Source organism: Calonectris borealis, chromosome 1, assembly GCF_964195595.1.
Source record: "Calonectris borealis chromosome 1, bCalBor7.hap1.2, whole genome shotgun sequence".
Classification (NCBI taxonomy): Eukaryota; Metazoa; Chordata; class Aves; order Procellariiformes; family Procellariidae; genus Calonectris; species Calonectris borealis.
The window spans coordinates 145,001,978-145,025,633 of NC_134312.1; the positions used below are offsets into that span (position 1 = coordinate 145,001,978).

General features: G+C 43.7%; 1 protein-coding gene across 7 annotated transcripts in view; it reads right to left on the reverse strand.

Moving 5' to 3' along the window:
- JADE3 (jade family PHD finger 3) overlaps nucleotides 1-21,988 on the reverse strand; it is a 73,953-nt gene extending 51,965 nt beyond the window's left edge. Inside the window, exons 1-2 of one of the 7 annotated variants that reach the window (XM_075134456.1) lie at nucleotides 21,891-21,962; nucleotides 3,649-3,701 (exon numbers count right to left, since the gene is read on the reverse strand). The gene's annotated coding sequence lies outside the window, so the exon portion shown is untranslated. Of the gene's footprint in view, nucleotides 1-3,648; nucleotides 3,702-21,179; nucleotides 21,357-21,698; nucleotides 21,791-21,890 lie in introns of those variants that run through there. The other 6 variants (XM_075134446.1, XM_075134472.1, XM_075134464.1 and 3 more) reach the window with 6 other exon arrangements.
- Nucleotides 21,989-23,656: the final 1,668 nt, after the last annotated feature.

A 23,656-nucleotide genomic window follows, 5' to 3' on the forward strand; every position in this document is an offset into this window, starting at 1 on the left:
ACTCATTTGGGCTAAGAGCAAGGGAATATCCTCTCCCTCCCTCTGGCACCACTGGAGAAAAACGTGAACCTCCCACTACAGCTGTAAGGGAAGTGTGCCATGGCTTTAGGGTAAGAGATTAAACAGACTGAGACTACCCAGCTGAGAAAGGAGGATGCAGATAGGAGAGATCTGCCACAACTGGTAAAAAGAAGTGAACAGGATGAAGAGACTACTCACTGCTTCTCATGGCCCAGAAGACAAGGGACACATAAAGTTATGGAACAAACTTCAAAGGAAAATCATTAAGAGAGAGGGGAAAAAAAAAGTCATTTTGTACAAAATTACTTAGAGAAAACCCAATGCTACAGGATGTTGCAGGGGTTGAAAAGTAAACAGATTGAAGAGAGTTAGGCAAATGGAGGACAAGGGCTATTAAACACAATATGTCATGCCAATCTGCCGGAAATCCCAAAGGCAAAAATTTTACAAGAAACAGAGTCTATATGAGCTTTATAATGCTTTCGTTCCCTAGGTGTCCACTGTTGACCATTATCAGAGACAGTAATTGGCCTAATTCAGTAAGGGAGCTCATCTGAAGCCAGACTTACTCATAACAATTCACCTCTCTGCGATGGATATTTTTTTTTTTTTTAAATATATCAGTTCCCAGGCTGACCTCTGTGGACTAGAGATCAGATAGATGGTCTATAGGGCCATGGTAAATACTGAAATGAGTATGTTTATCAGACAAGGTTCTGATTATGATGAGCACAACAACCAGAGATTCTGACAGTTGACATACTGCTACCCTGAGGAGTTTGTTAATCGCTGTTCACTGTACAGAGCTATTTTGGTCAAAACGATTAACTAAAAGATTAGATCATTCCCAATGTGTTAGAGTTGTTGCTTTTTATTTTAAATAATTTAAATTATAAATACAAATAATAATTTAAAAAAGTAAATAAACATGCTGTGCAAATATAGCCTACATGCACCTTAGGGAACTATCCATTCAAGATTTTCTTTTGGAGAACCTGAAAGAATGAAAGGAGAAACAAAAAGCATCCTGGAACAACCTGAAACGTATGCATGCATGTGCACATGCACATGTGCACACGCACTCAAAAACTACTGCTGCACCTCACAAATCTGTGCAAAGGAAAGAGCAGTCTGTGCCTTACCTTACTGCCTCTGGAGGCACAAGTATGCCTTCTATACATTAAACACTTTAGTCTTAAAATCACCATTAAGCATTGTTAAATTCATTGGTGAAACCTCCCTGAGTTTCATATAGATACTAAGGAACTGTTTTAGGAAAAAAACTGCTTTGAAATCTGTTACTCTGTCTTTTTTTTTCCCTTATCATTTTTAATATCTGCCACAAAGTAGCAGAGACACATCTACTTATATCTATTCCTAACTCATCTAAGTCATGTTTAAAACTAACATAAATATCTACTGACATACATAGTTGCAAACAAATGCTTTATTCCATTTCTAGGCATTGCAGTCAAGCTTGCACAAAGCTAAGAGAACGCTAAAAAGAATGTGCTGCAAGGACTTAAAAATGGCTAGATCAACTTTAAGCTAAGGAAATTAAAAAAATAAGTAAAAAACCAAAACAGAAAAACCAAAACTCCACCACAAAACCAAACAGGCTCTGAGAATTTCTCAAGACCCAAAACCTTTTAAAGTATCCAAAATCAGAATATATAATAGTTTGATGGTTAGCACTTTTACAGAGCAGGAATAACTTGAATTATAGCTTTCCTGAAGCTGACCAGTAAGACATTCTTGTAAGTGACATGTTAGTAAGCTGACAGATATTTAATACAGAAAAACACACAGAAGTTTATATCTATTTAATTATTCCTCTTTTTTTTCCTCCTAGGCTTCTACTCTGTAGAGATTCAATCCTCTAATAATTAGACTTTTAATTCCATGTCTGAAATTTAAGAATCCACTACACTTCCATTTCCTTCCATTTTTCCAAATCTGGATAACTAGCATGGTGTTCTCATGTGAACTCTTACAGGTTTATTATCTCAAACCTTTCCAAGATACACATCTGAATTTATTCTGTCTCTCTCCTCACCCGCAGGGAAATAACCCAAAACCTGCAGCCAGCATTGTGTTGCTGCATGCTTGAATTCTGTGAGCTAAACTCTTAAAAACCTACTTAAACTACTTAGAAAAAAGTAACCGTGCTTAAACTTTTGTCTGTAAAGCCCAAACATGATAGCGATCCACCTCATCTGAGCCATTAATTTTATTAGTAAAATCTGTCTGAGGTGGTAGGTTCCAACTGCAAAGCACATTGCATTGTAGCCCTGCTAACAGTACAGAACCAGGTGGGAGGACAGACCAATGCTGGTTTTGTGTAGAAATGAATTGCTAAGCCCTGACCCCTCGAAGACAAAGGGATAGTGCAAGAGTAGTCAAGGCCAAAGCTCTATTTGCAGAAAATCAATGGGTTATGCACAACAGCAACTGCACTCAGATGTTCAGAGCCCAGCTGGAGTCTGTAGATCTGGTCTCTAAATTCAGAGTATCTGACACTGAAAACTAGAGAAAACACTCCCCCACCCCCTGTTTTGTTGGGGTTTTCTTGTTGGTTTTTTTTTTTGTGTGTGGTGGTTTGTTTTTGTTTTTTTTTAATTTATTTAAACAGTCAAAGCAGAAGCAAGCTTTGAACCAAAAGTCTTGAAATTGAGATGACTGCATCCCTTCTCTTTGCCACTCCTTATGATCTTTGGTAGCCAGCCAAATGGCTCAGCTTAGCTTCACTTTCCACATCAGTCCAAAAGTTGAATAAGTAATAAAACTTGCATCAGGAGAGGGCTTTATAATCACATCAGAAACCTGCAACAGAGGCTGGCTACCTCGGTTCACTGGACAGCTTCAACGAGGCTTCATAATGAGGTACAGGTGTTGGCACTAATTAGGAATACCCAGCTCACTGCTGACATCAGCCCCTCAGAGCAATGACTGCACTTTAATCCTTTAAGCCACATAAAAGAAAAGCAGGGAGCGGGCGGACAAAAAAAATCTCTGAAAACGCCTCTGCAGAGGGTTGAAATATTTTTGCTTACTTAAGGGAAAAAAATAGAAGTGTCACAAAATTGCAGGAAGTTTACTGCGAAGTATCTGAGTACGTAAAAGAAGCTAAACTTTGTGTACAGCCAGAGCTTTTAATTTTAGTAAGGGTATCTGAGTACGTAAAAGAAGCTAAACCTTGTGCACAACTCTTTTAATTTTAGGAAGGGTATCACCTTGTACAGTATGTATTCATCACAACTATCAAAACTTATATCCAGAAAAGAAGCACAGAATAAAAAGGAGTAGGAGCAGCATACGTAAATATTGTGGTAAGATAAAATTATTCCATCTATGCCTACCAGCCTTCCAAGCATTACGGGGTACCCCAAGATAGATTTTAACTGAAATTATTACAAGGTGTTCTGCAGGCTGGAACCTCATTGTTAACAACTTCTTTTATTACTTCCTCTCCTTTAAAAGACTTTATATTCCTTTAAAATCCACAAAGCTTTCATTTAAAAGGTGATATCTGAATGCTGAAGGTATATAGGTTCAATTTACACGTTGTAAACACCAACACACACTTTTTTTTTTTTTTTAAAAAATATCCGTTCCTCCTTCACTTACATGCCAGGTCATGAGGTAGATGTTTTCGCTTCAGCTGATGACATCACAAGCTCCTAAAAAAATGAAAGGAGTGCTATTTAGGTAGTAGGAGTGACATCAGGCATTTCATGTTTGAGCTACGATTTAATTTTTGGCAAGTAAGTGAAGGGTATGTTATATTTTTATTGCAATTTTCCCAAGAAAATGATACCTCCGTAATACAAACCATTAAATTCCATAATTCTCACTTAATATATGGAAAAATTAAATGCATCAGCTGTATGTACACATACTACAATATAATACATGAAGTACTACAATTAAAAGTAAATTCATAAGAATAACCTCAAAGTCGACTTTGTTATCCTCTTAACACAACTTTACCAATACCAACAAAACAAAACTTTTAATTAGTATATTCTCTACCCTGTTTTGGGAATACAGAACAAAGCATTCAGGAAGCTAAACGATTATTCAGCTGACTTAAGAGGCTGATTTCTCCAACTACACTAAGGCTTTCTTCCTTCTAAAGGGTCTTCTATGAACCAAGCATGCTTACAAATTCATAGGAGGGCAAATAAAAAATAAGTATGGAGGGAAAGCTCTGTGTGGCTCCTGCCTTAATTCCTCAAGACATTCCTTCAGACCTCTCCTTGACAATCCCAGATAGCTCAGCTTCCCAGGCAGGGATTCTGCTTACTCGCCCTTTTTAATCTAGTCCTGAGCCTTGAGCAATATTAACTATGGGAATAGAAGGAATTTTTCCCTCCACCAACTGCCCGCATTCCCCTCCTGCAGGATCATGCACATGTATGTTTTGTGTCCTATTGTAATGGCCATGGCAAAAGCATTAAAGTCGTTACACCCAACAGATTAGTTGCAGCACTCCTCAGAGATGTCAGCAGTTAGACCAGGGCCTGTCCTGGCAGGCAGTCCACCCCATGCCTTAGAGTGAAAAGCTAACAAAGACAGGGCCGCTACGAGTTGGGGAACAAAGTATTAGAGAGCAGAAATGCAAGTAAAAACCAAGGAACCGATAACTGCATACCCTGCCAGAAGAAAAAGAATAAGAAGGGGGGGGGGGTGGGGGTGGCAATGTCTTTCTAACTGAAATAAGGCGGTTTCTGGCCAAAGTGTCAGCACCATGCTGTAACGTTTCTGCTTCTCCACCCATCTGCAGTACAAGAAAAGGATACCACCACCCATCCACTAAGGAGTAGCACAGATCCTATTACTTAAGAACTATTGTTGCTCAACTTAGGCTGTGGCATCAAAGGAAAACATTTCCTTACAATCGGGGGAGGAGGGGAGGAGAAGGAGAACACACAATATATTATAGCTCCTGTATGTTGACCTTGCAAAATTTTAAAGATTTGGCTATGTTAATTTTCTTTGATTTAAGGTTTTGGTTTTGTGTTTGTGTGTTCTGGGGGGTTTGGGGTTTTTGTTTTGTTTTGTTTTGTTTTTAAATCGTCCCCGTTTCCTCTTGGACTGTCAGCCATAGCCTGACAGTCTCTGGCTATACCCCACATTAAGCAATTAATTTTGAGCAACGCGAGAAGATCTGTAGATCAAAGCAGTACCAGAGCCAAGGTTACTGAAACATGAATCACGCTACGTGGGTCGGGTTTTTAACTTGAGATAAGCAGATACACGCCGCCGCCGCCACCACCGCACACATGGCCTGAAGCGATCCACAGGGTCCATGAGCAGGAGACGGAGTGCACTTGGCACGGGCATCGATGGGAGCCTCCAGCCTCCATCCAGAGGGACCCAGCTCGCGTGCAGGAGAAACACGGCGTGCGAGCTGACACACAGCGAGTGGGGGTGATCAGAGGGACTCGCCTTAAAAGCTGAGTCTGCCGCAAACCCGGTATTAACGCTGCCTCTACCCTCCGGCTAAGAAATGCCAAGAGCCTCACCCGCAAAATGCACTGGGGGAGGGAGGGCAAGGGAAGAGACAAAATAAAAAATGAATAAATGCCTGGATCAATTTTTCAAACATGACTACAAACAAATTTTTCTTATAAGATGTTTCATTATGGGATAATTCCTCAGTGTCCCGATTGAACCCCTTTAATGTAAGTTTTCCATAGAAACACAAGCAAAGCCCTGGTCATAGCAGCTCAAATGGCATCATTAAAATGCAACACAGCCTACAGCTTTTAAGTGTGAACAAAACCACAGCTTTTGCCTCCCAGCTGAACCACAAAACTAATACATTTTTGAACTCTACATTAAAAACACATTTGTTTGCTCAGTTAAATGCCAAGATGAACTCTGAAATACCAAAACGTTCAACTAAAAATCTTTTCTTTCTCTAACCCTTACACTATATGGTCATAATCTTCAGTCCCAACTTTACTTATTTCACAACGATGTGCGAATATACAAAATAGCATGAAAATTATAGCTGACCCCACAAAATACCACACCCCTCTTTTTTTTTTTTTTTTTTTTTGGAAAGCCAGTCTTAACATATTGATTCAGAAACATTAAACTAATTCACCTCAAATTAATGAGCAGGGGGCTCTTCACTAGTAGGTAAAAAACCAGAAGAGTGCTCCCCAGCTTGGAAGGGTGCCAACCCCCCAACCTCCCCATCAGCAGCAAGTTCAATAGCGGGGTAACAAATGCACAGGAGACGCTCGCCCTCCTCTCCGCGCGCACACCGTGCCAACTGATTCCGCATTTCTGCTCCCTGGGTGCATTTGAAAAAGCAACGGGGCAGCAACTGAAACTGTGGCACAGAGAAACAGAAAAACAAGAAAAAAAAAATTATAGGAACTAAAGGAAAATGTAGACAGAGAAAACAAACTTAGAAATGCACAGTAGCTTTTCATAAATACTGCCTGGAAACTAAGCGTCACCAGGGGAAAAAGCATCAGGAAGATTTATTTCTTAAAATACAATTTCTAACAACAGAAAGCCATTTGGAACAAAGACCTATTTTTGCAGTTATCACTACTGTTATACTATCATTCCCTCTACCATAGTGCTTACCAACAGCCAAGCCTCCAAAACAAGAATTGCGCTGGTTGAAAACAGTGCTTCGTGCTTCTCTCTTTAACCGTCCCACGCGCTGCACTGCCATTTTCAAAAAAAGAGACGGTCGCAGAAAAGAAGATCTGCCAGGGTCCTGGAAAAGGGCACCAAGATAGGCCCAAGAGCTCAGACTGTGCATAACAGAGGCTCCACAGCCTCTCCAGGTGAGCCCCTTCCACTCTGCGTGACCCTTACCACCAGAAAGCTTGTCCCGGCGCTTAAAGCACACATCTCCCTTCACGTGGCTCAAGCCCTTTACCAGGTCTCTCTCTCCACTGAACCTGAAGAGATCACCCCTTTCTTCTTTACACAGTTAACTACGCTTAACTCTTGTTAGTACGTCCTAGTCTTTTCTCCAGACTAAATATAACCCAGTTCTTTCACCCTTTGCTCACAGGCCCCGTTTTCTATGTTTCTGATCCTTCTAGTTGCTGCTCCCCACCACCCTTTCTAGGGCTGGCGCACAAAACCACTATGAGGTTGTGAAGCCCAAATCTGGGCAAAGTCTTCCAGCTGAGCCCTTCCCTACAGGAAAATACTCCTTTCTTGTTACAGAAAAATGTCCTTTACTGTCACGCAACTTGCAGATAATAATTCTATGTACAAACTCCTGTGCGTTTGTTTTTGCAACAGCACGACCCTGGTGCCTCACGTTCTGGCCGTGAGCGGTTATTGCTGCTGGGCCCATGGCGCTCAGCCTGCAGGCGTGCAGCCGAAACCTCCCGCCCCCAGAGCTGCTCCTCAGCCCCTGCTCAGCCCCATCCAACCCCTCCTTCCAGACTCCTCCTCCAATCTGCCAAAATAACTGTAAGTTCATCTTCTCAAATAGACACACAGGTCCACCCAGTTTCATCCAAGTATTTAATGAGCAGAGTCCTCATTCCTTCACCCACATCATTAATGGCAAATATTAATTAATACTGGACCTAGGAGAGACCACTTAAATCTCACCAAATTCACCAGTCTTGTTCGAAACTAATTAGTGACTGTCCTCTTAGTTTTCCAAGCAGTTGCAAACATTCCTGTAAGCATTTCACCTAATCCACGTTTCCTTAGCTTGCTTCTTATAACATGCGTTGTCTGATAACTTGCATCATCTACTGTGCAATTCCCACCTCACAAATGACTTTCAAGACCAAATTAGAAAGCTAGTCTTGTGACGCTTCACGTCTCCTTCACAATAAATAATCCCATGGATATAACAACTGCTTATCTGGGAAAGGTATTAGAAAATCATTTTATTATTTCAAATTTTTTTACAGACTGTTTCAGATATCTAACGCACATAGCCAGCTCCCCATGGACTACCAGTAACATTACACAGATCTCTTACAAAAGGCAGATCAAGCTTTTAATACTACCAAGACAGCATAGAAAATAAAGCCAGTAGTTTTTGAGATTATAAATAAATCATAGTATGAAGCAGGAAGGTAATGGTACTCTTCCCCTTATAGTTCTGGAAAAATCATAATAGGAACAAGTATCCAAATACCAAAACAGCATCCATCGTATTTAACTGAAGAGAGACTTTCAGGCAATACTTACCCTACAGGGACTAGAAGTAGAAAAGAAAAAGTCACTAAGCTTTAAGAAAAGTCTTCTAACATCCTTACGAAGTATTCATAACAAACAGGGTTAGGTTTTTGCTTGTCATAAACTGTGATCTGATGCTTTTTTTTCACAAGCTTCTAACAGTGCTAACTACAGTGAGTATTCAGCAGCTTCCCGATTTTTACGTCTCTTCCACATTGGCTTAGCCAAAAAAGTAATTCAGTATTAATTCACAATCTCGTTGTAAAAATCTAAAGATAGTCCATCTCACCTTAAGGTAGGTCAGAGATGTGGAAAGCATCTAGCAAAGCCTGCAACTCTCTAGCACCTTCACTTCCTTCCACCATCAAAAAAATATTTCATTACACCTTTACGCAGCAGCATGCCTATTCTTAATAATAACCAGTGACTTAGTAATTCCCAGCAACCAATTAAAGTTTGCTGGGAAAACAATTTCCCACAGCGGCTTACCCCATTTTCAGACAAACAATGCAGCAGGATGTCTAGAAGGATAGGTTTCATAAGGCAACTAACAAGTAACATCAAGCCGTTTTATGAAACGCTCTGAAGTCCTGGGCCCCTAGGCACTCGGATGGTGACCCAACGCAGCAGTTATTTAGCACGTGTGTATCGCCAGCCATTCTGCAAAATACTCAAAAATTCATATTTGTTGCTTGAAATTACTTGTTGCACAATATAATTAACATATACATGTGGAAAAGAGAGTCAGGGGCTGAAACAACTGCCCTTACAGGGAAAAGCTACCGAGACTGACACACACACAGGATTTAACTTAAACACCTAACCTAACATGCACACAAAGCTGTTTATATTCTTCATATACCAGTAGAATATTAACATTAGTGAAACAAAGGCATGGGTCTGTAAGATGTCAGACATAATGGGATAAATTTAAGAAAAAAGTAGTTTAGGCTTAGCATTAAGGAAACGTCCTGACAGTCAGAACTGCTGGTCCATGTCCCCCGGGAAAGGATCGGAGGCTGCAGCTCTTGACGTTTAAACAAAGATTGGACAAGAGTCCTGGTAGCTGCGCTGCCAAGACAACATGCTCCAGCTCAGCATTTCTCAAACTGGCCGGAGGGCAAGGCAACAACACATGGGACCGAGTATAAAGAGGAGGACTGCAAAAAGCGGTTTGTTCGGCCTGTCTGCACTGAGGACTGCACATAGCCACACAGACAAGCTGCTGTGGAGCAGCAAATACTGTGCATCAGCTACTCCACAGTACACGTGCGTATTTGCTGTGTTGGTGAGAGCAAAGCAATCCCAAGGAGCTATTCTACCCTTACCTCTCTCTTCCCTGCATCAGAGACCGAGGGATATATACACACCTAGGGATGCTACAGTGTACAGCTGCATGCACAGACAGTTACCGCACACCAGCTCAGGTACGCATTCCTCTTTTTCAGGACAAAATGTTAAGGAGATGCATTACTTCAGCCTGGTGCAGGACACTCCTCTCTCCGAAGAGTGGGTATTCCCTGCGGCAGGTCGCATTGCAATGCAGCGGAGTGTAGCAGAAAGAGACCACAAATGCACATGGCAGAAGCCTGTAGTAGAAGAGCTAAATTGGGATAAAAGTATTGGGAACTGGCAGGATGCTTCCTGAATCCACGAAGCCTGGAATGGGGTACAGGCAGAAGTAACAAATGTATTTTGGTGCTACTACTACCAGGAGCTGCAAACAGGGCTGTGAGCCACAGACCAGCAGAAACAGGCTATTTATGAGGATCTGGAGCCAAAAAAATAAATCCAGTTCTTGAGGAGAGGGAACACTACATGTCTTGCCATTAGCCACAGCCACATGTTGGCCAGTTGGATTTTAACTGTCAACCCACCTCATTCGACTTGTACATCCTGTCCTGAACAGATGTGTGCTTGTGTGCATTTCCTAAAGCTGAGTGATGGCAGTACATCCTATGTTCTGAAGGGAGGCTCAAGTGAACATTTCCGAAGCAATAATGTAGATGACCTAGAAGCATCTTTTCCCATAGCTAATTTCCATTATTTAATGCAACTATATTTATGCACAGTTATGGATATCTTTAGTGGCGATCTTAAAATAAAAAATAGAGCGGTTCACCAAGTGTGAGAACTTCTAAAGTATGGTAACAGATGTTATGTTTCTGATGGCACAGCCATGCCATTCTCATACACTCTGCAGCAAGTCCCATGACCCCCCCCCCCCCCCGGAAAATCACAAATGCTAAAAGCAGCATCACTGTTTCTTGCTGAATCCTCCACAGACTGACAATATAAAAGATGAAGGGCCAGATTTAGACATTGGACTGAAGTAATACCAAACTGTGCACTTCAATGCCTTCAAGTTAGATCTCTGGCTCCAAAACAACAACAAGAAGAAACAAACCCCATAAGGCTTTAACTCCCCATGCAGCAAATGTAAAGGTCTTTACAGCAGGATGGGTACCCAGCACGTTCAGGACAGCCAGCTCACACACCGAAGAGGGAACGATGCCAGAAATCTCTCCTCTCTTGCAGATTCAACTGCTGATTTGCAGCCCTGTAAACAGATACCTCTGGGAATCAGATCCACGCTTGGACCTTTCCTCCTCCTCACCTCACATGCACTCTTCAGGCATCCCATTCAGCATCACGTAAGGCCTCAACGGTTGCCACACTTGCAAAGGCTGTCCGTCATCTGCGCCTCACCTTCCCAGCCCTCCTCCCTGTCCACTGAGACTCAGCCCCAAATGCCTCCTCCGTCCCAACCCCAGCTACTGAACCCGGGCCCCTTTCCCTCAATTCCTTTCCCTCGCAGGACTCTGCTGCTGCCTACCTGGAGCACACAAGCACCCATGGCCATCCCCACCACTCTGCTGGAAGACTAGTCTGTGCAAGCTTTTCCTACCTATGTTGTGCCTTTTAGCTTCGGCCACTTACTCGCAGGATGGCCACCAATTGCTGGGGAGCGTCAGGAGGAGCTCATGCCTCAAACCACCACCAGCTTTTACAAAACAAATGAGCCTGCTGAGTCTCTGTTCCTATCATGGTCAATGCAAGTAGAAAAAACAAAAACAAAAAAACCACCCACAACTGATTGACATCAGTTAGTTTAAAGAAAAGATTAAGAATAATTTATGTCTGAATTACAGCAGGAAAGCTATCTCACAGTTGGATGACAGTAGTCAAGATAAGACCGTGTCTCCTTTTCTGGATACATTACATTGTAATGCTCACCAGTTAACAACACAGGGGTTCATACGGGCTACAGAACATGCGCTTTCGAGCTTCTTCAGCTGCTCGGGGTACAAGGAATTTGAGTAGTTGAAGTAGTGTGGATATACTGAATATTCCTGGCCTTGAAGGTGGTCCCAGTGCTCACAGAAAAATCACCCTCATAAACAGCTCACCTCAGATCAAAACATTCAGTCAGTATTTAACTGAATGATAGTCAGTTCCCAGAAAAAAAAAGAAGGGCAAGAGAAAAGTAACAGAGTGTTAACTTCACTTGCTCATCACAGTGATTTAAAGAACTTTCGACATCCTTAATCAAAGTCGGGACATCGGTATTTGTGAGATTTCATAAGGAAAGGCCCCCTGTTCTTTCTTGGTCAGACATCTGATCATCACACAAGCACTCAAACTGTCACCTCCCCCTGCAAAGAAACCCCATAAATAAATAAAGTACCCAAGCTTTGCACTTAGACCGCAAAACACAAGGCTTGGAGCACAATCAAATGACAATTAATGAAGCAGCAGACACGAAAACACAGTAAACGAGACTTCATCAACTTCATCCTTTGTGGCTGCAAATTCCATAGCAGCAACCAAAAATGAATTCTTCCTTGAAGATGATCTTAAGTGGTCGGAAAGGGTTGGTTTTTTTTTTACTGCTATGAAAGAGAAACCTGTGTCAACTAACTAATCCTTTTCCAAAGCCATTCCCTCTCAGTCAGACAAAACACATGACAAGCTCCGAGAAACAAGCAGGGAAATTTTGGCCTCGGTGGAGTCAATAGAAATTAAAGTCAGTACCAAAATGAAGCCAGAAATTAGCAAGGCATTTATCTGATGAATTTGTGAGCAGACAAAACTGAGCTTATTTCTTCTCAAAATTTCCTGATGCAGATATATTGGGGAAGGGGGGGAGGGATTGCAAGATCAAGTTGTAATGCAAGAGAACTATTCTTTTAAAGCACCTGCTGACAGAAGAAATTATTGTCAAAAGGAAAAACGTGACCTTTAATAAAATTGTCTATAAATACACAGACCTTTATGATTTCTTGTAGTTTATGAAAGTAAGACTTCCGCTATACAAAGCTGTCGCCTTTACAGAGGCAAAGTTTTTGACATTGTTTAGCAAGGGGTTAAGCTAGATGTACAGAGACTGCCACTCACGCTGGTATGGACGGGCTTCCACCAGTTCTGAGGAGGACAGCAGGTAACGCTGCCCCTCGCAACTGGCTGGTATTTCTGCACTTCGGGCACACAAATGGCACCAAGGTCCCTGATGCTACATTCACCAAACCCCATCAATGACCCAAAGGGGGGGAAAAAAAAAGAAAAAGGAGACAACTTGCCTTAATAGGTTTGCTCCCCAAGAGTTTTACATCACTTCTGCTTACCTGAAGCACAAAAACTTCTATAATCCTGTTAATCCTGGAAAGCTCAACAGAGAAAGTACACACAGGAAAGCTGAGCTGCTTCTCCTTTGAGAATTGCCATCATGCAGTTAAACTCACAATTCTGACTGACTAAAGCTCTCGTGAAGAGGCAGAGGTGCTACAGAGTACCCTAATGTGGCATTAAAACCTCTAAAAGATAGATCTAAAGATGCTTTATTAAGGCCAAAGAAATCTGGTACGGGAGCGAAGCAGGCTCAATTTCCATAGTCCTCATGCAAGGGCTGACAGTAAGGCCACTTCTTCAGAATTAAATCTATATGACCAGTCTGATCACTATAACGTAGTTACACTAGTCTAACACCTTCAAATTGTTATAAAAGCAGATTTCTTTGATAGAATGAGCTTAATATAGATTTCCTAAAATGATTTCAAGGAGGAAAGAAAAAAAGCATTTTGGAAAAAAAAACAATCGTAGCGTAGACAATGGTTAGAAAAGGATTTGAGAACAAGTGCATCCTGGTTACTTTTAAGTGTTTTGAAAGTTACTCCATCAAACCAATGCTTTGCCACTGTCTTGCTTTTCCAGTGGTTCCTCTTGATACATAAAAGTAAGTTTGTTTTTGAAACATACTTATTGTCTGTACAAAACACACATCAGCAATTGTGTTTACTTTAAATCAAACACACAGGTTCAAGCTGCTTAATCAAGCACAACTTACATATGTACAGGCATAAGAGCACAGAAGTTTTTGTTAAATACACAAGCAAAATACTCATCACAGCAATACAAGTGTTCACTGAAAAAAAAAGTGTTATATAACGAATGCTTTATATTCTATGAATATTAAAAAATACCACTTGATTTTTCAGGGGATGATGCTTTTACATATACACATATGTAAACCCCTACAAATGTACTAGCCACAAAAAAAATAACACCTCACATAAAAACACTGATGAGGGAAAAGCCCCTCTTTATCAGACCTAGCCAAACTACACATATCTTATTTAATAAATCCGAAAAGGTCTGCCAAAATATTTTCAGGCTGATTGCAAATAATCTGGAAGTCCACACTGTCTGGAGTCCGGGACAGGAAACAAATTTAATTTGACCTAGCTGATTTATAGGGTCCTGAGAAGACTGTGAGACACTCACTAGAAATGCTGTTTTTTCCAATAACAAGGAAAAACTTGGGAAGTCAAGGCAAAGAGAAGAGGGGACAGCCAACGGGAGACTACAAAGGCATCAAAGACATGGCTGGGAGAGATAACTAGGAACTATAAATCACATTCAAGTTGTCGTGTGCACTTGAAGCTTTTTTTTTCCCCTTTTTAATTTACTTTCGACGTTTTTTCCAACTCTTAACCCATTCATATCTCAAAAGTGGACTGTTTGAAATGTGGAAGTTAAGCATGCAGAAGCGAACGCACAGAAAACAAATTTCAGTAATCTTAAAAAGAGAATGAAATGGCACCTGCAAAACCGATTAGATTTCAGCAATCTAAATTCATGCATATCCCTGTTTGCTGTTACATGTAGAGGCTTCTGAAAATCTAGAACAAGTACACAGAAGACGCCAAACAAAGGATCTAAAACAGCACTTAAGCCAGATTAATCCACGTAATGGGAGTCACAGGGCTCTGACTGATACTGAGCTGATTGTTAGGAGTATAAGCTTTCTAATAATTTACGTCCCACCTTCTGAAGTTCTATGGCATTTATAGAGGAAGAAAAACAAAAACACCACACATCAGATCTAGCAAACAACCATATATATTCAGTTTTAAGCAATAAAGGAAAGATAGAGTACACTAAGTACTAATACACAAAGTAATTTTTAACTTCCTCCTCTTTCATTGAGCTCAGGCCAGAGTCTTCATATTTGACAACAGTTGTACCACAGCTATTTCACCTCTGTATAGGCGCATAGATCCGATTAGAGCAAGTCAGATCTCCATCAAAACTGCAGAAGCATACGTGGATGTAACCTGCTAGTCACTGGCAAAATCTCATTCAATTGCCACTGTTAGTAAACTCTTTGTACGCTAGCTGTATAAAAATGTATTTTGATCAAAAATACACTTACTACCAACTTCAACACACTTAAACATCTGAAAAATACCTGAATAAAGAAAAACTTTTAAAATTTTCACAAAACATCACTGGGAAACTACAGTATAAGATCTTAAAAAATACAAAACCAACAAAAACCAAACCACCTAGATTGATGGATACCAGTTGCAAAGAGCATACAAAACCATCTTGCATTATTTCTATTTATATAAAAATCTGGAATTATTTCATCCCACAGGTTTTTTCACCTTTTTCTTTTCTTTTTTTGGGCCAAAAAGCAAAGAAGCACTAACCAAAGGAAGTGCAGAAAATTAATTTCTGTAACGTGGACAAAATATTTTGCAAAGATGATTTCCATAGAAGAATCAATACCATTAAGCAGGAGTGAATTTTACTTCCTATGTATGCCAACAGCCATTACAATATTGTTGCTCATAAACAAGCACCTTGTACTAAGATCAACCTTTTAGTTCCTCCCTCACTCTTAGCACATTCTGTTGCAGAGCTGCAAGTTCAAATTTGTCAGGCAAAATGCTTCACTTACTTCTTAAGACTGCTCATTTCATGCTACGCTGGAAATGATTATGTTGTTAACATAAGGAAGACTGCAACTTCATTATCAGGTTTAAGTATCTGCCTTTCAGTTGCTTAAATGACAGTCAATTTGATTTTTGTAAAACAACACAACTGCTTTCGAATTAGGCTGAAGTTGAAGAGTTGCTAGAACTCCCCCAAACAAGGTTAACGCTATCAAAGCGTAGCAACGCTGACGACCAGTAACCTTTCCCTCTCCCTTGTCAGACCAGCAGTCAGCGGTCTGCATTCTTGAAAAAACATAGAAAACTATTTTCTGTGCTTGAAATGAACATTTCTTCTCCTTCCTATCAAACAACATTTAACAAGGTTTACATTGCACTGCAGAGTAATCACCTGTTATCATTACTTCAGTCAGTTACCTGCTGGGAAAAGAACCTATTTGCATCAAAGCAGGAAAAGTTTTTTATTCCTCTCCTCTTGCAAGAACTAATAAAAGTGGGAGAGGTATTACTCCTACCTCTCCTTCTGATGAGGCTCCTCCTCACCAGATAATTGCTGAGCCTACCATTTTCTTGTGCATCCCCGTAACTCGCTTGCATACCGCGTATTTTAGCTCCACGAGGTTTTTGGTAGGTTGTTTTTTTTTTTTTGGTTGGGTTGGGTTTTTTTTTTTTCATTAAAGCCAAAACCTGGGTAGGACATGGCACTATTTCAAACGATGAATCCTCTACAGCCACTTCGATATCAAAGCCTGCAAATCAACACTGGAAGAATATTAAAGAAATACAAGCAGTTAAAAGCAGAACAATAAAGAGAATTAAAAGCCACAAGTAATCCCACTAGGTACATTTTTTCCCTCCCTTGTCAGGATACACATTTCTCCTATACATTTTTGTATCCAGCGGTTCAATATGTAAGATTTTCTATGCAGCAGCAGAAAGAAAATACTGCCATTTTATTCTGTTAAACTTGATATGTAGGGAAGATTTAAATATTTGTGCATTAAAAATAATAATTTTCTCAGTATCTTCATGTTCTTTAAAGCAAGTATTATTTAAAAATTTTCTGGTCTGTTAAACCAATACCCACATTTTTAAAGTGGTACAAATGAAAGCTCAGAGTTTAGCTATGATTTTCAAGTGCTAGTGAACATCCATGTTACTGTATCAACCTAGCAGTGTATCAACCTAACAACCAAACTGCATCAATATAACAACCAAAATATCTTTAGCAAAAAACTTTTGTCTAACATTTGTAGCAGATACTTCATTTATTTGCATATTTAAAGAATTTCGGTCATCCAGTATTACATGATAAACTATATATCACAATTAAAAGCTACTTAGCACACAGACACGTCCTATACAGAAGTTTTCCTCCCACTACTTGATCGTCTACCCAACAGCATATTCCAAAACAAGAACTACCTGCGCATTTAAAAGACAGCTTGGGAAACACTTTGTAACACAGTCGCGCAGAATTAACTATTTGCAATAAACGCTCCCGGTCAGTTGTTTCGCTTTGCACAGCCTGGTAAGCGGGGTACCACCCCCCGCTTTGGAGGATCCCAGGCACCCCGGCGTCCGCTCCCCCACCGCACAGCGCTAACCCGTGGAAGCTGCTGGACTTGCTGTGCGTCAAACCACTTGGCGCAGGCGTGAAACTGCTCTCCAGGACATGGACGAGAGCCCGAGCCTTTCACCAGCAAAGGCTACCACACAGTCAGGAGCTTTTTAGCAGATATGACAAACCCTCAGAAAACATTCAAGCAAGATTTTCTTTGGGGGGGTGGGGGGGGAGGGGAAGGAAAAAGAAAAGAAAGGGGGGAAAAAAGAGCCCTGGACAGTAGATTGGCCAAATAACACACAATTCCCTCAAGACCGTGTGACAAGCATATCCATTTTAGCAACCAGTCAGGCATGTGTATAAACCTGTTTTTTAACATCTCCCTACAGCTCTAATTAAAACACAAGGAGGCATTAACGACACGATATGTTATGTTCAGCATTCAATTCAATAAGCAGGAAACACAGCTCTGTAATCTAATGCTGTAACAGGTGTACTTTAAAGAAAGAAAGCACTCCGAAGTTTTCAAACAAAGTTTAACAAGCTAAGGCAAGCATCCCAGTATTTAATCCAGGAGAAAGTTATAACAAATAGCATCAGCAGTCATGAGCTTATCCTCCCACCTTCTCCTGCTCCTCTGAACAGGGCAACTTAACAACTGCCAGCAGAGCCCCCGCAGCCGTGCTCGCAGCTCGGGGTCTCTTCCATTTCTTTAAATTCAAGTAAAGCTTGTATTATAGCTCTACAAATGCAGGAGCTTTCATTAGGCCCAAGATCACACATCCCAGACTGCTCTAATCCCCAAATTCTTGATATCCTACGCACTGAAATAAGATTTTAAATGCTGGAAAAGTTCAGATGCCATCTAGAGAAGGGTGACTTGGAAGTAAAAAAGAAAGCGAACAGTCCAGGGAAGCAGGGAGGTGGTTAGTAATTACACAGACGCGGAAGGGCAGAGCTAGCAACGTGTGGGTCTGACATCTCTGCACAGAAGTCAACACCCGGGCTGTCACATTACACTTCTAAAACTTCTTTGCCAGATACCATCTTATAGCTGAAATAAGTTGAAGTATCAATAACAATAGTAACTATAAATACACTTTTTAGGGGTTCTGAACATCAGATGTGCAGTTGTAGCTAGAAGACAGTATAAAGAAAAGTAATTTTAAAGTGACAGTGTAATTGATCATTTAACATGGATAAATATAAAAGAAATCCCCTCTCCCCCTCTTTTTATTTTAATTAGCAGCATTAAGTTAAAATCAGCTGTGTGCTAAAATGCAAAATATCATCTAGTTATCTCACTTTTCAGAGGTGCCATCAAGCCCTACAGATCTCCGGCATCTCCCACTCCCACCTGACCCAGCCTCCGCCAGCACAAAACCTGCCAGGGCCCTGACATAAGATTTTATACATCAGCTCTTCAAGATGCAAATAGCATCTGTCGGCTTCCATTACATAAATATCCCCCGATAAGAGCTATTATTAATTTGTTGGTTTCCATTTTAAGTAAAGTATGTCAAAATTGCATTTATATCTCCAATTACATGAAGCCTCAAGAATTATAAGCGCTTCAAAGCTTCAGAAAAGAGAAACGCCACACGATTCCAGAGGAAGGGTTCCCCTCTCCAGAAGTTCGAAAGCCCCCAAGTCCCCTTAGCTGTAGCTCCCACAAAAACTGTGGGAGTGGGGAAGAGATTAAGCTGACATGATCAAATGGCAAGTCTTGGCTAAGTCCATTTCTGTCTATAATGCAAGAAGTCACCAACCAAAAAGCAACATCACCACTGATCTAGACAAAACAGCAAGTTTTTGCTTATAAAATGCATCAAGAGAATGATACCCACACTTACAAAATATTAACTTTTAAATTTCAGTTGAATACAACATTCTTTGTTATTAAATTGCCCTGCATTTTCTGAAGAGTGGGCATTAACACTACACTATCAAACCTATTCAGGGAAGAGGCCCCAAAACCACATACCGACTTCTAAAGGAGACCTCTAGGGACTGAAGGAGAAAGACACACCACAGAAACAGAGGTTTATATAACACTGTCATCCATGGATCATAAAAGGCGCACTACAAAAATGGGTACACTTTCCCGCTCCGGATATATCCCAGGTCTCGCCGAGCTAACCGGAAAATGTACAGACACCATGCCGTGCGCCTTACCCTCTGGGGCATAATGGTCAGAAATTAATTTCAGAGATTGAAATAAGCTACCTAAATAGACCACGGGGAACATCGTAGGGATATCGATTTCGAACTCAAACTCAAGGCAGCTCGTACAGGGTTTAACTTCACTTCTCACCAGCAGGTCTTACAAATCCAGCCATTTTCACCATGGCCTCAGACACCTGCTATCATGCCAGTCCAGAGCTCAGGTCACCAGTCAAGACACCCCACAGGCTGCAGCAAGCTCTTTGGGATAAATGCTCTACAGCACTCGGCACGTGCTAGCTACTTCAGTGACCATACACATGCGTACCCGCCTATGCGTACGTATATAAAGCTGTACAGGTAAAAATAATACTCAACTGTAGCCAAGCAGCCTTTGTAAATTCTCCTCTGTAAGCGAACCACCCAGCTCTATGAAAACTGTGTATTTTAAAAACCAAAACAAAAAGCCCACAACAGTCTCAGGTATCCCAATAAATCCCAGATGCAAACTTCCTGATTTTCTGCTACAAAGAAGAAGTCCACAGAATCGCAGAGAAGGAAAAAGCTGGGTTTATTCTAATGCTACACTGAGATCCCCTAGCCCAGACTGTTACATTCACGGCGGATTTTCATGATTTTAACAAGATCCCAAATGAACATGCGTCCTTGCCAATAAATGCCACTGCATATGTTCCTGCATCAGCTCTCTAGCAAATCCTTGCAGGTACCTGCTACACAAACATGATGCAAATAAAACAAAACAAAAAAAAAACCACAGTTGTGCTGACTGACCCAACTCAGGGGAATTTTTCCTGCTGGGGGAGGGAGGGAGGCCTGTTCTGTAAAAGGAACCTAGAAAGAGGAAATATCAAATGAAGGACAGGTAATAGAAACAGCTCTCATTATTTTGATTACTTTTACTGCACACAAAGCCCAACTTTTGCAGAGGAGAGCTTTCTCCTGCTCCTCTTTGGCATTAAAAACAGGGCATGTCACATCTAGTCTGGAAAGAGGTCAGAAGTTCAGTTAAAAAAAAAACACGAAACTTTGGATCCTAAAAGCATTAACTTGCTTTTAATTTGAAAAGGTGCTTTCTTAACTAAAGACATTAAATTGCATTTGCAGGTGAAGGCTTTTCTGATGTCCTGCTAAGGAACTCTGTGGCAGGCTTGATAGTTATGCTAAGGTGCCTTCATCCAGGTCACCCTTTCCTCTCTAAACCCATCCGGCTCTCCTATTTTCAGGTTAGCTCTAACGACCGCTGCGATACGGTCTCGCTTTGTGGAGATTAGCAGGTGTGCTGGAGATGCTCTGCAGAACAGCCCACAACAAGCACCAACATGACGTAAAAAGTTGGCTGCAGATAAAACATTTTGCATGCACCAAGACAAAATACAGTTCTCTTAATCTTTCAGTTTTAGTGCAAAGGCTCTTTTACGTTAACAGAAAGGTTATAACAATAGCTTTCAAGTTTCTAGTGTATTTTAATCACAGGATTTCTAATCACAACTAGATGCCGTCTCCAGCACCCCCTTCTCCTGAACATGAAAAAAAATGCAGCTTTAAAGCACAGTGCTAATTTAGTAATATTTTAAATAAAGTACATAGCCACTCATTAAAACAATTTGTGAACAACGGCTGAACTCTTCAAATAACTATAAATGCTTTTCATAAAAGAACTGCAGTTATAAACCAGATAAAAGTAGCATTTATTCTTCCCATTAAGATGTATTTTAAGACACCCTGTACCCAACTCTTCCATTAATCATCACAGAATTATTTGCAAGTGCTACTCTTGCTACATCCCCGGCCGCTGATCATACCGGTCGCCGTACCTCCGTGAAACGAAGCCGTGCCTTTGCAGAAAGATGAGCAACATGACAGCAAACACCGCGCGAGAGAGGAAGGTCTGGTTCGGAGAAGCGGAGCCGGGACCCTCCCGCTCCCGTCCCCGCAGGCTGGGGGGCACTGGGGCGCTGCCCGCGACCGGTACCCAGGAGAAAACTTACCTTGGCGGCGCGGCGGGCCGGGCCGGGCCGGGCAGGCGGGAGGGCTGCGCTAGCGCTTCATTGTCAAACTCAGTTCTAGCAAGTTCCTCGACATACCGGCGGAGCGGTGCTCGGCAGCGGACAAGCGCCCGGCTGCCTGCCTGCCTGCCCGCTGTCCGCCCGCCCCGCCCCGCCGCGCTCCGCAGGGCCCCGCCGGCTCGGGGACCGGCGGGTCGCCGCCTCTCCGGGCTGCGGCGAACAAAAGGGCGCTTCGCCGGGGGCCGCCGCCGCCCAGCCCCTGCCCAGGCCCCGCCGCCCCCCGCGGGCACAGCCCGGCGAGCGCGGGGGCGGAGCGGCGGCCCGACTCCGGCGGGGCGGTGGAACCGCCGCAACTTTTCCCTCCGGACGCGGCCGCGGCCGCAGCGCCCACGCCGGACGGGCGGCCCGCCGGGACGCCCGGGGCACGCTGCCCGGCCGGCACGGTACGGCCTGGCTGCCACCCGCGGCCCGGCTCCGCGCCCCCCCCAGCGCCCCACGTACCCGCAGCCTCCCCCCGCTCACCGCTGCTGCTTCCTCCTCCTCCTGCCCGGCCTTGGCGCCAAACGCCGCCGCCGCCTCCCGCCCGCCGCAGGCCCGGCGCCTCCCCCGCGCACAGGCCCGGCGCGGCGGCCCCGGCGGCCCGGCGCCCGCCCCCCGCCCCGCCTCCATGCGGGCAGCCCGGGCCGCGCTCACCTCCCGCCGCCGGCGCGGCACGGCACGGCCCGGCGCGCCGCCGCCTCCTCCCCTGCTCGCCGGCGTGGGCGGCCGCGGCCGTCAGGGCTGGCGCTGGCGCTCCCGCCGCGGCGGCGGCTGGTGCTCCTGCTGCGGCGGCTGCTGCTGCTGCTGCCGTCCCGCGCCGGCGCGCATCGCCTCCGCCCGCCCGCCCGGGCCCGTGGCCGGCGGCGGCTCCCGCCCTGCGTGCCGGCTGCTCGGCGCGCCCGCAGCCAGGCCCCGGCCCCGCGCCCGCCCCGCTCCTCCTCCTCCTCCGGCGGCAGCGGCCGCACAAGAGCCCTATTGTATTATTGACACTGCTGGGCTCCAGGCCCCGCCTCTTCCCCTTCCCTTCTCTCCCCCCCGCGCCGCGTCGCGCCGGGCCGGGCCTTCCTGCCAGCTGCGCCGGCAGAGCCGGCCCGTCCAGGAGAGCGGGCGGGAAGGGGCCTGAGGGGAAGGCCTCAGCCCCGGGCCCCTCAGGCGGGCGTCAGGGCTGAGAGGACCAAACCGTGCCCGGAACCGGGCGGGAGGTAGCGTCTCCCTTCGAGGTGCCCAGATGAAAAGCGAGGGCCAGCGCCCAGCCCGCGTGCCCGAAGCCACCGGCTACCGAGACCCGACTTCGCGCTGGGCCACTGGCGGCGGGGGCAGAGGTGGCCGGGGGCCTCGCCACATCCCGCCTGCCTTCCAGCAGCTTCCAAGGGCACCGCGTGCCCATCCCAGCGCTAAACTGAGAACATTTTACGCATGTGACACAACTTGTAAAATGATGAGCATAAAGTCTACCTTAGGGCAGCTTTTAGCCAGATACCGGTGTTAATCGTTCGGCCCGTGACAAGAGTTCCCCGTCGAAACAGCATTGATAGAAAGCACAGCAGGCAGCATCAGTTAGAATAAAGGAAACAACGGCAAAAATTTGGCAAACCTCCTCCGTTGTTAGGCCCCACACCCACACACATTTCCCATGCTGCTATTGCCAAGTATCACTTGCATCAAATGCACTGCAAACCCCTTTTGCCTTCCTTACCAGAGGGACTGCTGCAAAGAGGTTTATCTGGAGAACACCCTTCAGCTGCTGCAGCCCCGTTCTCCATGCACACAGTAACTGAGGCATGGAAAGGCTATGGAAACTCGGCAGAGAAGAAAATCGAACCTGGGGTCTCAGATCTGGGATACAGCCCCTGTCTCTAGGCCAGGCACAGAGAAGAAACAGCAAGAATATAATAACAAGGAGTACAAAGGAAAAGGAATGAAGGGATGAGCAGCAAGCATGGCAGGGTAGTTTGGCATGCCCGAGCTGCACTTCTGCAGTGTTTCCAGACAGCAGCCGAAAGATGAGGTGAAAAAGGAGGCACTGTTTCAGGCCAAGTGTTCCTTATAGCTCAACAGCCTCCCACCTGCTCTAACAAGTCACGGGCCCCCGGCATCGACTTCCTGCTGGCCCAAATGGGCATCCACAGTAAGATACTTCCCCCAAGTACTCTGCAAGCCTCCAACTGCTTCTTACTCAGATTTCCCAAGCAGGATGTAGTGCATCTGTTTAGTAACCCTCAACAGATCACTTCTCCAAGAACTTGTCCAAGTCAGCTTTCACTGAATCCATGTAGGCTTCTGACTGCAAATCACTGCTGGCAAGGACTTCCATGGTTCTACTACCTGCTGCAAAAAAAAATACAATCTTTTTTCTGTTGAATAGCTGGTTAATATTCCTGTGTGTAATATGAAGTGTAGCTTTCTACAAATGCAGTTAG